General features: G+C 43.6%; 1 protein-coding gene across 1 annotated transcript in view; it reads left to right on the top strand.

Moving 5' to 3' along the window:
* Positions 1-15,334, top strand: part of LOC100928103 (vomeronasal type-2 receptor 26-like) — a 441,302-nt gene that overhangs the window by 150,378 nt on the left and 275,590 nt on the right.

Here is a 15,334-nt window from a genome sequence, read left to right as displayed (position 1 = left end):
TTATAAAAACATAAAGTGCCCAAATTAACAACATCAAATGATCAAAATATAAATCCAAACTTAGAAAGTAAAGTCCAACTAGGCAAAAAAGAAGTCATCAAGGGGAAGGGTGTGGGGAGTCAAAGGAATTCATAAGAATTTACAATAGCAGCTAGGTGGCACAGTGAATGGAGCACAGTAGATAGGTCAGGAGTCAGGAATATTCGTCTTCCTGACTTCAAAGATGGCCTCGGACCCCTACTGTGTGACCCAAGACAAGTCACTTAACTTCTATTTGCCTCAATTTCCTCATCTGCAAAAATCGTGATGATAGTAGCATCTACCTCTAAGAGTTGTGAGGATCCAATATAATAATATTTATAAAGTGCTTACTACACTGCCTGGCACTTATTAGGCACTTTATAAACATTAGCTATTATTTTTTAAATTACTGATATTTTTCATATTTTATAGCAGCTTCATTTTTAAATATTCTCTTCTACTTCCCCTACACACTTTCCAACAAAAATTAAAAAAAAAAAAAGTTCAGAACTAACCAATATTTCAGCCGAGTCTAGCAGTGTATGCAATATTTCATATCAATAACCCTATGCTTCAGGAAAGGAGGGGCATATTCTCAGCTCTTTTCCAGGGCCACATTTAGTCATTTGGATTACATATTCTTTTTTTGTTCTTTTCATTTGTGTTGTTATATTCATTGTATATATTGTTTTCCTGACACAATTTGCTTCACTATGTTGGTTCATACACGTTTTTCTGAACTCTTTCCATTTGTGGTTTTTAAAAATTGCCTTCATTCTCTCTATGACTTGTCGTTCCTATTAGAATGTAAGCTTCTGGGGGTCAGTCTTGCCTGCTTGTGTTTGCATTCACAGTATTGGCACAGTGTCTGACACATAACCTCCTAAATAATGTTCCTATTCCTGCCCTGCTGTGCCCTGTGGGCATTGATGCAGAGTGGCAGAAGCAGGCTCAGCCTGGGCCCATTGCTGGAACCTGGGACTTTGGGGCCCCTGCACCTAGTTGCCAGTGTTCACTGACCATGGGACATATCCTTCCCAGGTCGGGGTTGGAGGGGAAGAGTGGGAAGGAAAGAACGAAGTGTGTGCTGGTCATCCCGGAAGAAGGGAGGTTATCTGGTGTTCTGCTCCCCTCTTCATTGAAGGTTCAGACCACAAAGGGTGACGATTGTACAGAAGGATCCTCAGTGTTTGCCTGGCCTTGGGATAGTCTGAGGGCCGGCAAGAAGGTCAGTCTCTTTGCCCCCTAAGCCACCTGAGGATCAGCATTCTTCCAGTAATACCGTCTTCAACACTGTAGCTGGTGTTTCTGTTGGTTCTCACCAGTCCCACTAAAAGACCCCGGCACACTGCAAAGATCTGGGGGTGTTCCCCACATGCTCCATATTGTTCTTCCGGAGAGGGGAGCCAGAGCCTGGGTTTTCTGGTCTGTCTTCTCCTCCATGTTTGACACTCCTCCTGAGGGCTGTCACAGTGCTTGAAGGAGTATTTATCCTTTTGCTTTTTTTTCCCTTTCCTTTCTCTAGTGTTGTATATGCTAAACTTCTTGTGTCCACTAAGGCCAATCAATCATGGCCCTAAAGTAATTTTAAGTGTTTGAAGGTCCTCCAGAACAGAAATATGCCCACTGATCAGTGGCACACTAGAGCCTAGCTCAAACCAGATTAACATATAATTAGAAATTAACAAAATAAATAAAATAGTATTACATTTTTTTTATTATTAAAGCTTTTAATTTTCAAAACTTATGCACAGATAATTTTCACCATTCCCCCTTGCAAAATCTTGGATTCCAATTTTTTCCCTCTCTTCTCTCCATCCCCTCCCCTAAACAGCAAGTAATGCAATATATGTTAAACATGTGGGATTGTTCTATCCATATTTCCACACGTGTGCTGCATAAGAAAAATCAGATCAAAAAAGAACAGAAATGAGAAAGAAAAAAAGAAAACTAAAAAAATGCTAAGTTGTGATCCACACTCAATTCCCACAGTCCACTCTCCAGGTGTAGATGGCTTTCTTCATTACAAAATCATGGAACAGACAATGTTACATTTTAAAACAAAGTCTCCCTGGGGCATGGAAGGGTCCTCCTGTATGGATTGTTCCCATTCCTAATTGAGTCTGACATCACTGCTCTAGAAAGCATTTAGGACCTTGTTACCAAGGGGTGGCATGTGTCAGGACTAATTTTTATTATGCAGATTATTCTGTGTTTTCACCGAAACTCTCCTCAAGACTTAATTGACTTAGGGGGCTAAAGTGCCTTCCAGTGATACAGCTTCCTAGTAGCCTAGGTCCAAAAGCCAGTCCATAAGGAGGGAGGAGGGGCTATCTTCCTTTGGATTTCTGACTGATGGCCCAGGTGGCTAATTAGTCTAATCTATTAAGCATTTATTAAACAATACTGTATTCTAATACTTCCCTTGGTACTGGGGCTCTATCCACTGTGTCATCCGGCTGCCCTATATATATTATTTTTAAGTAAATATATAATAAATGCAGCATGTCACCTGCAAAGCGCTCTTGTTTGTCTCTGATTCTTTCTATTCTCACCCAGGAAACTGTCAAAAGTTCTCTCTAGAGACATTTGTCATTTCTGGAATTTATATGCTAACAAAAACCTTAGGTGACAATAGCCACATGATGCTAATGTCGATTCTGACAAATTAACCTATTTTGAAGAGCTTCCCTTTTCCTGGGCAGATGGACCCTTGGTATCTTTGCAAAGCAGAAATTGGGGGGGAAAAAAGAATGCAAAAAAGAATATTATTTGTAGCTTAAAAGACTCTGGAGAAAGAAAACAAGATGACCATGTAAGAAAAAATTGAAACTTTAAAAAGTCCTAAAAACTTCCTGGCTCCAGCCTCACCTTTTATCCTGGGAAGCCTCACTTTCCCAAACTATAGTTTTATATATATATATATATATATATATATATATATATACATATATACATATATGTGTGTGTATGTATGTATGTATATATATACATATACATATATTTACTATAGATCATATACTATAGATTTTTAATGAGTGAATACGGTTTTGCTTTATGTAATGTATACTGTCAGCATTAGCTGCATTGTGTGACCTGTGTAAATCCAGCTAAAGGAAAACAAGTAAAGAATTTTTCTGTTAAAAGTTTCAAAGTTGTCAAAAGGTAATCTCATCCCTATGTTGCTAATTATGGACTAGCTGGAAATGCAGAGAGAGATACTGATGAAAAGAAAGATCTTTTCCCCATTTGCAGAAATCAATGGCATTGCAAACTAATTCAAGGTTAAATTTGTGACTGAAGAGTAATCTGTTCAATATATTTTTCCAAGTTATGATGGGAGGGTGATTTTTGTTGTTTTATACATCTGAAATAGTTTATGGGTTTTAGTGCAGTTCTAAGATTGTTCAAAGTAGAAACACTGTGAAATTTCCATACAAACAGCACTCAGATTCTTCACTTTCTTCTTTCCCTGGAGAGTGAAACATTTTATTTTAAATGGAACTGAAATCAGTCTAAAACTTTTGTCTCTAATGATTCCAAAAGTAAAGGGGAGGTATAGTTTTGCAATTTGATATTCCAGAGCCTTAGTGGCTGCTTGGGAACTGTCTAGCATAGGCCTCCATCTCGGGGGGGGGGGGGGGGAAGATTTGTAAAAATGAAAATAACTAGTTTGGAAAAACACAAAAGTATCATTTTGTTAAAGTGGGTAATAGTGGTCTTCTAAGAATGATGTGAGAATTTAATTACCATGAAGCAAATACACCTAGAAGAAATTAAATAGACCATGCATTTACAAACCGTTAAGAAACCAAATTGGAAACATGGTACTTGACAAAATGAGAAACTATCTATAAACCTTGAAGTTTCTATTTCAATCAGGGAAAAGTGTAAGATTTACTGTTGATTTCAATTGCATGAGAAAATGTGTGCTAATTTACAAGGGAGAGATCCAATAAAGGAAATCAGTTCTGAAAACGGATTGAGAATTTTTTTGTAAATAAAGAGGTATAGGATTATGAAAATAGCAGTAAAGTGAAGTGTTTACTGCTACACCTAGGATAATGGAATAAAAAGTCTATTATCTAAATGGACATTAAGATCCATTCTCTGGTACTATCTGCCTTTCTAATTTCAGTTATATTTACTTTCAATTATTCTCACCCTTTTAGAAGGGCACTGAGGGGTCAGATTTAAGATAAAAACTGGAAGTTAAAACTTAGATCTTCCATATTCCAGTTCCTCCTAAAATTGCTGGTAATAATGTCTCAGTCTGTGGCTAGGAGTACTTTGTGTTTCAGCCACAAAGATGCTATTCCTGAAGTCTAGGTTTCCTCACCTTTCTAAGTATGAATAATTTTGCCAAATAGACACTACTATTTAAAACAATAGCTCCAGAAGCTGTGTGGGAAAGGACTGGGTTAAAGAAATTATGCTGATCCTCCATTCTTTCTAAGAAGCTTTGTTCAAGCTGCCTTTATATTCCTTCCCAGATTTATTGCAGTACAAGTGACTAATGTTTGTCATTTAGTATTTAAGAGAATGTTGGTATTTCATATGATTTGTACTTCACTATAAGTCTTTGGATTAAGATTCTTATTTTATTGTACAAACAACTGACTTTCTATATTGTGAATGAAACACTTTGAGTAGTCCATATTTCTGGGCAAGTATCACAGGGGAAAATTGTGAAGAAGTGTACTGTGAGTTTGGGGAAAACATCTTCCTCAAAAAAGTAGCCACGGAGCTCAAAGAAAGTGTTAATGAAGATAAACTCCTGGGTTATGTTTTCGTCAATAAAAAGATGATTCTATCTTAAAGGACTCAAATATCTTGAAAATATCTTGCTCCCACCAAGATATTCTGATAAGATTGCAGAGAAATGCATTATCTCATTGGAACAGACCTATCTTTGACATATTCTAACCCTAATATTAACACATTCTCCTCAAAATCTTTTAGCATACTGGCCCTATGAGGGAAAGTTTCTGGTCAGTATAATGTAGGTCCTGAAGTAACAGATCTGGTTTCTCAGCCACAAAGGGCTAAGTTCAAACAGTGAACTCAAGATTTCCCACACTGGACAAAAAATGGAACATTTTACATAACAACAGTAAGATCTGATTGACTTAGCTCTTTTCAGCAATACAGTGATCCAAGACATTTCTAAAAGATTGATCATGGGGGGAGGGAGGGCAGAGCCAAGATGGTGGAGAAGGCAAACCCGACTTTCTAAGCTCCTCTCATCCCCTCAACCAACTATTTAATTCAGCCTCAAAAATAGCTCTTCACTGCTTAAATTCACGAAGATTAGAAGCACACAATTTACCAGGCGAAGATAATCTGGAAGATCGCCAGGAGAGGTCTGTCCCAAGGGGCCAGGAACAGACTAGTGCAGGTAGTGAGAGACTAGTGTCCTGAGCAGACCAGGGGCAGGGGTGATCTCTATGGCTAGAGAAGTTACAGAGACCACTTTGCTATAGGCTAACTGCTCTGCCTTGATTACAAAGCAGTAAACTGGCAGAGAAATTAAAGCCTAAAACAGAGGGTACTCTAAAAAAACGCCAGAACCTAACAAGATCTGGCTGTAACTATTCAAACCCGGAAGTGACTCAGGCAGACTGTAACACAGCCCTGTAGCTACATCCTGCAGTTCGGGCCTTTTGGGGGGAGGGAGGGGTAGTTACAGATCTGCACAACAGGGGGGGCACAGCCTGGGCAGCCTTAATTGGCAGACATCGGGGCTCGGCCTGGGGCAATAGAACTTCCTCAGCAGGACTGTGCTTCGGGGCAAAAACGCTTCCAGTCCCTGCAGGGCCATTCACTGCTCAGCTGCTAATACCCCAGCCCCAGGGCAGGATTTGGCTTGGGGTAGTGAAACTGTCACTGCTCAGCATCTAGCCCCAGGGCAGTCGTTATCCCACACAACAGGGGTTCTTTGCAGGGCACTTTCCCAGCTCTGGCCCTGCAGGCCTGAGTTACTTCCCGGTGGGGAACTCTTTCCCAGAGCACTCCAATACCTCGCTGCTTTTTGTAGCCGGCTGGCAAGACAGCTACCCGTCCATGCACCTATCACTGCTCTGCAGAGGAAGCTGGTAACGTCCTGGCCCTGAAGGCAGACCCTACAAGCTTTAAAAAAAAATGAGTAAAAAAATCAAAAGGACGATTGATAGTTTCTATAAAGAGAACAGCTTTTCAACCCCGAAGAGACTAATAGCAGATAGTCTCCAGACAATTGTTGGTTCCCAACACAAAAGGCTCTCCTAGAAGAGACTATTAAAAACCTTAAAAGAGAACTAGAAGAAAAATGGGGAAAGGAAAGAGAAGCTATGCAAGAGAGCAACAACTTCCTGAAATGTGAATAGGAAAAGGTAAAAAAAACTCCCAAGAAGTGTAGGGACCCAGAATTTGTGAATTGGAAAAAGAAAATAACTCACTAAAAAAAAATTTAGTGAAATGGAAAAAAATTCCATAGAGCAAAACAACTCATTTAAAAACTCAATTGAACATATACAAAAAGAAGTAAAAAAAGCTAATGAAGAAAATAACTCACTAAAATTCAGAACTGAACAAATAGAAATGACTGATTCATTGAGACATCAATGGTCAAGCAAAAACCAAAAAAAATGAAAAATTGGGAAAAAATGTCAAATACTTACTTGGAAAAACAACAGACCTGGAAAATAGATCTAGGAGAGATAACCTGAGAATCATTGGACTATCCAAAAATTATGATGAAAAAAAAGAGCCTAGATACTATTTTACAGGAAATCACCAAAGAGAACTGCCCAGAAGTAATAGAACCGGAAGGTAAAATAGGCGTTGAAAGAATTCATCGAACATCTTCTGAAAAAGATCCTAAAATAAAAAACCCAAGGAATATTGTGGCCAAATTTCAGAATTTTCAGACTAAAGAAACAATATTACAAGCAACCAGGAAAAAACAATTCAAATACCGAGGTGCCACAATAAGGGTCATGCAAGATCTGGCTGCCTCCACATTAAAGGATCAAAGGGGCCTGGAATCTGATATTCCGAAAGGCAAAAGAACTTGGAATGCAGCCAAGAATAAACTACCCAGCTAAGCTGAGCATTTTTTCCATGAAAGGAGATGGACATTTAATAAAACAGAGGAATTCCATCTGTTTCTAAGGAAAAAAACAGACAAACAAAAAATTTGATCTCCAACAACAGGACTCAAGAGAAGTAGAAAAAGATAAAAGGAACTCTTGAGAACTGTATTTCTGTTGTGGATATACATGTATAATTTGATTTTACTGATACAACATAAAAAAGGAAGTAGAAATGGAAAGGGGATAGTGTCAGAAAAAGGGAAAAGGGGAGATAAAAAGAGGGAAACTACATGCGATGATGACGCAAAGGAAACCCATCATATCTGAGGGAACTTAGAGAGGGGGAGGAACATTTGTGAATCCTACTCTCATCAGAGTCAGCTCAAAGACGAAATAATTAACATATTTGTTTTACAGAGAATCTTCTCTCCCATTAAAAAGTGGGAGAGGAAAAGGGAAAAGGAAAAAGAGTAATAAGAGAAGGGTACAAGAAAGGGGAAGGGATTTAAAGGGAGGAGGAAGGGATACTAAAGAGGGAGAGCTGTGTGAAGCAAGGGGGACTAATAAGTTTAACACTAGGGAAGGGGAGAAGGAGGGCAAGAAAAAGAAATGCATAATCTGGGAATATTAGGATGGCAGGAAATACAGAATTAGTCATTTTAACCGTAAATGTGAATGGGATGAACTCTCCCATAAAGTGGAGGCAGATAGCAGACTGGATCAAAAGTCAGAACCCTACCTTATATTGTTTACAGGAAACACATTTAAAACAGGGAGATACATACAGAGTAAAGGTAAAAGGCTGGAGCAGAATCTATTATGCTTCAGGTGAAATCAAAAAAGCAGGGGTAGCCATCCCTATCTCAGATCAAGCAAAAGCAAAAATTGATCTAATTAAAAGAGATAAGGAAGGAAACTATATCTTGCTAAAGGGTACTATAGACAGTGAAGTCTATCCCAACTTTATGCCAATAAATTTGATAACCTAAGCGAAATGGATGACTACCTCCAAAAATATAGGCTTCCCAGATTAACAAAGGAGGAAGTAAATTGCTTAAATAGTCCCATTTCAGAAAAAAAAAAAAAAAAAAAAAAAGATTGATCATGGAAAATGCCATTCACATCCAAAAATATATCTGATGGTCTCCAAACACATGTCAAAGTAGTCTATTTTCACTTTGGTTTTTTCCCTTTTGTTCTGTTTTCTTCTTTCACAATATAACTAATGAGGAAATATATTCTACCTGATTGTACATGCATAACCTATATCAGATTGATTGCTGTCTTGGGGAGGAGGATATAAATGGAAGGAGAGAGAAAAAAATTGGAATTCAAAATCGTTCAAAAATTAAATGTTATGGCTCTTTGCAACAATGAGGTGATTCAGGCCAGTTCCAGTGGTCTTGTGATGAAGAGAGCCATTTGCACCCCGAGAGAGGACTGCGGGAACATAGTATTTTCACTCTTTTTGTTGTTTGCTTGCATCTTGTTTTCTCATTTTTCCCTTTTTGATCTGATTTTTCTTGTGCATCGTGATAATTATGGAAATACATATAGAAGAATTGCACATGTTTAATATATATTGGATTACTTGCCATCTGGGGGAAGGAGTGGGGCAAGGGAGGGAAAAATTTGGAACCCAAGGTTTTGCAAAAGTGAATGTTGAAAATTATCTATGCACATGTTTTGAAAATAAAATAATAACCCCCCCCCAAAATGTTAAAAAATTATATTTGCATGTGATTTTTTCCATTAAAAAAATTGGCTGGGTGGGAAGAAAGTGAAGGGCACCTCAGAAGTCCGGACCAGCTGACATCTAGCCACTAGAGCTCTGAGGAGGATGTGCGCACAGCCGACGCACTACACTTCCCAGAAACCTCTTCCCGTCTCGGTGTGGTTACCAGGGAAACCGGGACAGGACCTGACTGGAGGAGCGGGTGAAAGAGTTGGTGGATGGATGTCACTTCCACTTAGTCTCGCTTGTCCCACATCCACTCCCCCTCTCGCCAGTCTCGCCTTCAACTCTATCAGGACCTGTCGGTTCCAACCATCTGGCCTCTGTCTCCCCACCCCCACCCCCTCCCACTGCAGCGGGCCGAACCCGGCATCCCGAGGTGGCCCGGCTGGGTCCAGAGGGGAGGCGGAGCTCTGGGAGCTTGATTGAGAAAGGAGAAGGGGGGAGGGGCGGGGAAAGGAGGCTGTCATTTGTGCAGTGCGCTTTTGCTTGGTGTGGCCACGCCCCGGGGGAGAAAAGATGCTCGTTGGTCGGCCCAGAGAGATGGGGAAGATAATTATCCAATCAGGGGCGCCAACCGTCCTTTACCCCGTCTCTTCTCCCTCTGCCCGCCCTGCTCGTTCCCCTCCCAAACTCTAAGTTTTTCCCCTCGTCTCACAGCCCCTTCCCCACGTTGCTAACAACCACCACCAAGTCTCAGCTTAGAAAGATCCGGCTCCAGTCCTTCCTCTGACTTACCCGCCGCACATGGCTCTAAAACTCAGAGCAGCACATTGATCTCAGGAGCGGGAGTTTGCTCCTTACACTATTGAAGCTGGAGGTGTGGTCCGAAAAAATAATGATAATAACCAGGATTTGGGGTTCAGCGCTGTGCCCTTGGTTGTGCCCAGCTCGGTGCGGAGCGCTGTCCTCGGTGCTGCAGGAGAATCCCAGAGCTGGAGGAGGTGGGGGAGAGGGGTGTCCTCCTCCTAATAACCAGGATTTCGGGTTCAGCACAGCGCCCTTGGCCATGCCCAGTGCTAGGTGCTGAGCGCTGTCCTCGGTGCTGATGGAGAACTTCGGGGCTGGAGAAGGGGGGGGGGGGGGGGGGGGGGGGGTCTTCCTCCTAATAACCAGGACTTCGGGTTCAGCCCTATGCCACTGGCCTTGCCCAGTGCTAGGTGCTGAGCGCTGTCCTCGGTGCTGCAGGAGAACCCCGGGACTGGAGAAGCGGGGGGAGGGGGAGTGGGGGGGTCTTCCTCCTAATAACCAGGATTTCGGATTCAGCGCTTTGCCCTTGGTTGTGCACAACTCTAAGTGAAGAACGCTGTCCTCGGTGCTGGAGAACCCTGGGGCTGGAGAAGTTGGGGTGTCCTCTAATAACCAAGATTTCGGGTTCAGCACAGCGCCCTTGGCCATGCACAGTGCTAGGTGCTGAACGCTGTCCTCGGTGCTGTAGGAGAACCCCGGAGCTGGAGAAGGGGGCAGGGGGTGTCTTCCGCCTAATAACCAGGATTTCGGGTTCAGCGCTGTGCCACAGGCCTTGCCCAGTGCTAGGTGCTGAGCGCTGTCCTCGGTGCTGCAGGAGAACCCCGGGACTGGAGAAGCTGAGGTGTCCTCCTAATAACCAGGGTTTCGGGTTCCGCACAGCGCTCTTGGCTTCCGACTCCCGACTCTAACCCTGACCCTAACCCTAAATGCCCAGCTCTAAGTGCAGAACGCTGTCCTCGGTGCTGGAGGAGAACCCTGGCGCTGGAGAGGCTGAAGCGCCCTTCTCCTCCTAGTTTAGAGCCACATAGTGACAAGAAGGGACATTGCAAGGGTGTCCAAAGTAACCGGCCCCCCGAAGAGTTGGGCAGAGGTCCACTGGGTCCTGGGTCTTCCCCAAACTCCCATTTAAAATGTAGGTGTTTGACTAACACTTCCTCCCTGCCCTCATGAAGCTGACCAGCTCTCAGAGGATGACTCAAATATGACTAATCAACATTTATTAAATGACCTTTATGTGCCAGGCACCCTGCCAAGTTCTGGGGATACAAAGAAAAGCAAAGAGCAGGCGCTGTTCTCAAAGGGTTCCCAATCTAACAACATGCAAACACCTGCATTCAAACAAGGTTTCAGAATGAGGGACAAACAACTTGTGAGGAGGAGGAGCTGCCCCATTGGGGCCAGTTCCAATTGGACAATGCAGCTTCCTCTTCCTTCTTTCCTCCTTCCTTCCATCCCTCCCTCTCTCCTCTCCTGTCCCACAAAGGAAACCATACTCTTTATCTGGGCATGATGCTCTGCCCAAAGGAATATAAATTTTGATTGCTCAAGATACCTTAGGGTTGATCAGCTAGATTTCCTTTTTAAAGATCATGTCATAAACCCAAATCACTCTGGTTCTCATTGATGAGCCAACAATAGGTCCCAGTCCAAGCCTCATTTGGTCCTTGTTTGAATCTTGATGGCTCTGAGTGTAAATGGCCAGAAACCCTGAGGGTTTCCCCTACCAGGTTGATTTTGATGTTTTTTGACCAAGTAAGAGAAATAATTCTTTGCCTTATTTTTACCTAGTCTTAATACCTGAATGGATGTTGCCTCAGTCAAACTGAGACCTGTTAAAAACCTTAGCTTGAAAAGGCCAAGGTATCCCACTGCATCCAGGGCCATCTCCAGTTGTCTCCATCTATATCTCGCCACTGGACCCAAATGACTCTAAAGGAAAGAATGAGGCAGGTAATTTTGTACAGCCCTCCCTCTCTTAAATCCAATTCACTTGCAATTCTTTATGGGTCTGTTTCATTCAGAAGAGGAAGGATGAGTTGATGGAAGTGAATGGGGGCTGCCCCCAAGCTCTTCCCCTCTCCCCAATCTTCAGTCTCTTCCCATCCCCTTGCTCCTTCCCTGATGCCTACAAATACTCCTGAGTGGCCTGGTCCCTAAACACCCTCCCTGGCGTTATCACCCCCAGGCTCTACCTCTTATTACCTCCCCCCTCCCCTGGAGCCATCACCCTCAGGTTTTATCTCTAAACACCGCCCCCCTTCCCTCCTGCTCTATCCTCTGTCTCTAGGGGGAGGCAGCTGGAGGGTGGGGGAGGGTACTGGACCTGGAGACAAGAACACTTGAGTTCCCCTTCTGCCTTTGTCTCCCCAACAAGTCACTTAACCCGTGGAGCTGCAGTTTCCTCAGCCTGTAGCACCTTCTTTGCCTAGTTGTTGGGAAGGTGAAATATGATGAGAAAATGCTTAACACCGATCCTGGTGGGCGTCATATGCATGCGTTATTCCTTTTTCTTCCCCTTCCTGCTTCACCCTTTTCTCAACCCGACTCCCCAGAAAAGCTGATGCACTTGTGGCTCTCACATCCTTTCTCTTTGCAGATCTTTGAAATGTGGCCTTGTTTTTAGCATTATATGCATAAATGTGTTAGATGTTGAATTTAACTAACAGCAAATAAAGTGAGCATTTCCATATCAAAGCAGAGTTGGAAAAGACATTAAATAGGAAATCTTGATTCTATGTGGCATTTTTTTCCTTTTAAGTATATAATCAAATCAACTGTGCTTGTGTTCTCTTATGATCTTTTGTGCATTTAACATTAATCATCTTTCCTCTTTTTTGGAAGGGAGGCGCAGTTCTATTTACTGCTCAGTCATTCTCCCTCTTCCCACCTTCCCTCCATTAAACAAAGACAGAATTAGGTAATAAGCACTCATGATCAAGCAAAACAAATCCCCGAATTCGACTTGACCAGAAATACCTATTTCTGCATTTTGAGTTCATCATCTCTTTGGTTCTCCGGAACCATTGATCTGGGTTCTTAAGTCTTTCAAAGTTGTCAAATGAGCTCTTCATAAGAAAATATGAAGCCTCCCGACTCTATCACAGAATGTATAAACATCTGGAAGTTTTCCTGCTAAGATACTAGAAAGACAATAGAAATTCTAATTCTAAAACTGGAAAACACTTGGGAAATAAAAGAAGACATATAACCACAGAGATCTTAATTGGTCATGGTTGAGCCATGCTAATATAATAAAAACAAAAGGATACCTGTTGGAATACACGGGAGCCATCTGACAATGGCTGCTGGAGATCCAACCCAGAAAGGATCTCCTCTTGTGAGAGGATGACACAAGGAGACTGAGAGGCAGTTGTTGTTCCCTGACCTGATTGAGAGGCAGTTGCACTGTCTGACCTCTCTCCTCCTCCCTCTACTTCCAATTTATCTCAGTCTGAAACACCTGTGTCAGCAAAGGCTGGCCTGCAACTCCTTCAGATGCTATGATCCACAGCTGTGAAGGCTCTTGGAGAATTGATCTGTCCCTTAACAGATACCCAAATTCATTTCCAAATTTTTTCTCATAGCAATCAATATGCTAAGTGATTTCTATAAAATGGACACAATAAAATTCATTTTGAAGGAAAAATCAAGCATCTTAAGGAGAATGGGAGGAGTCGTTATGAAAAAGAATTGGGTGCACCAGTGTTCAAAGACAATGATCATGTAAAACTTTAAAAATAGAGAAGTTGTTCAGTGGAGTGAATAGGCAGCCAAAACCCACAAGCAACCTAACTCGATAGCTTAGGGTTCAATAAAACTCAAGCACAATGGGGTGAGGGCATCCTGTTAGATCGAAAACCAGTAGAAATCAGGCAGAAATTGAAAGCATTGCCTTAAATCAGTGATCTCTTAATGGACTTTGCCTTTTATATTTTCTATTTTGCTCCTGCATCCTTCCTTCTCTGGATTTTTGTGCTGCTATTCATTCCTGGTTCTCCTCTGTCTCTGGTGCTGGACCCACGTCCAAGTCATAAGCATTAAATAGGAATCGGGAAATTAGCACCTACTATGTGCCAGGTCCTATGTCAAGCACTAGGGATGAAAAGGCAAAAAACAGCCCCTATTCTCAACGAGCTCACAATGTGCTGGGAGAGCCAATATGCAAACAACTTTCTATCCAGGATAAAGTGGAGATTCTCTTGGAGGAAAGGCACGAAGATTGAGGACTGGGAAAGGCTTCTCTCACAAAAGGCTGGGAAACTCGGGGGCAGCCAGGAATGCGAAGAGGAAGAGATGGGGGGGAACCAGGCTCTATCCCCCAGGCTTCCATCATAGCTGGGTGCGGATATTCCAGAGAGAAACATCACCTGAGACAAACTAAAACCCCAAGAGACAGTCTCTGGGTAATTAATAATGTATTCATTAGGGTAGCCAACAATTGACAAATGGACGAACTGTGGTCTCTCTTGGGTCTCTCTTGGTAACCTAAGACAAAGACTATGAAGATGGAGCCTAAATACTTTTGGAAAAGTGGGTGGCGGGTGGCCCAATGTGCCGCCTCCTCTCATAGAGGAGAGAACCCGGGGAAGTGGAACGGTCCATGCTGCCAGATAGTCTAAGTATTGCTTTCTCCGGCTTTCTTTTCCCTTTGTTACAAGGAACATCTCACTGCCCAGGGTAAGACAGGAGAATATGTTTGCTAATCCGTGTGATCTAAAAGCAACAGCTTTTGATGAATGGCACCTTACAGACATTAACAGTTTTTAACTTTTTTTTTTTAACGCAAATAGTGGAAGTCCTGGAGAATAATGAAAATTTTCCTCCTTGTGGCCCCTACGCCCTAATGTTTATATTTTGAGCATATTTTATTTTGGGATATTTTTGCTTGGAAGTTCTTCCCCCCACATTTTAATCTAGAAATTACTTCGGCACAAATATAAAAGCAGCATACACACAAATACACATATATACAGTCACATGTAAGGTCAAAAGCATGACGAAGTCTCCGGGTAACTAGATATTCACGGGCAGTTCACGGGCTTTCTCGGCGAGGATAACGGAAGGGGGTGCCTGTCGATCTCCAGTGTGACCCCATTTTACAGATGAGGAACTGAGAGAAACGGGACTGCGCGACTTGCCCGGGATCGGGGGGTCATTTTTTACTTCCGGTCCCTGGTGCGAGCCTGGAGCTTTTCCCACGGCGCCACGCCTGCCCCTCACAATGCTTCAGCAAAGAGAATTTTGTAAAGCGCAGCTAGTCCTGGTGCAGAAAACGGAGCATTCAGCGCGCTCCCTCCCTCCCCCGGCCGCGCCCCCGAGAGACGGAGGAGGCGAAGGTTTGGGAAAAGCGGCTAATCCCCGACGGGGAAGGCAGACGCCTCCGAGGGGGCGGGAGGCGCGTTAGGAGGGTCAGGAGAGGGCGGGGTCCGCCCGGGAACACGCCCCTCCCCCCCGCGGGGGTCACCCCCGGACCCCGGCCCCTCGCGGGCGGGCGGTCTGAGCCAGGCCGCGCTGGGGCCCCGGGGAAGGGGGGGGTCAGGCCAGGCCCCCGGGGGGTCTGTTGCCCCCCTCCCCCTCCGGCACCCATTAGGCGCTGGGCATCCTGCGCTCTCCCCCGGGGGCCACGCCCAGCCACCTCCCGGCCCGCAGAGGGCCCGGCCCTCCCGGGAGATCGGAGCTGGGGCAGCCCCCCCCCCTCCCTCGGCGGGGCCTCGGGCTCTCCCGGCGTCTGGGAAGTGAGCGTGTCCGCTAGGAA

The sequence above is a fragment of the Sarcophilus harrisii genome, chromosome 1, assembly GCF_902635505.1.
Source record: "Sarcophilus harrisii chromosome 1, mSarHar1.11, whole genome shotgun sequence".
NCBI classification, from domain to species: Eukaryota; Metazoa; Chordata; class Mammalia; order Dasyuromorphia; family Dasyuridae; genus Sarcophilus; species Sarcophilus harrisii.
This window is presented reverse-complemented; position numbering and strand designations above follow the sequence as displayed.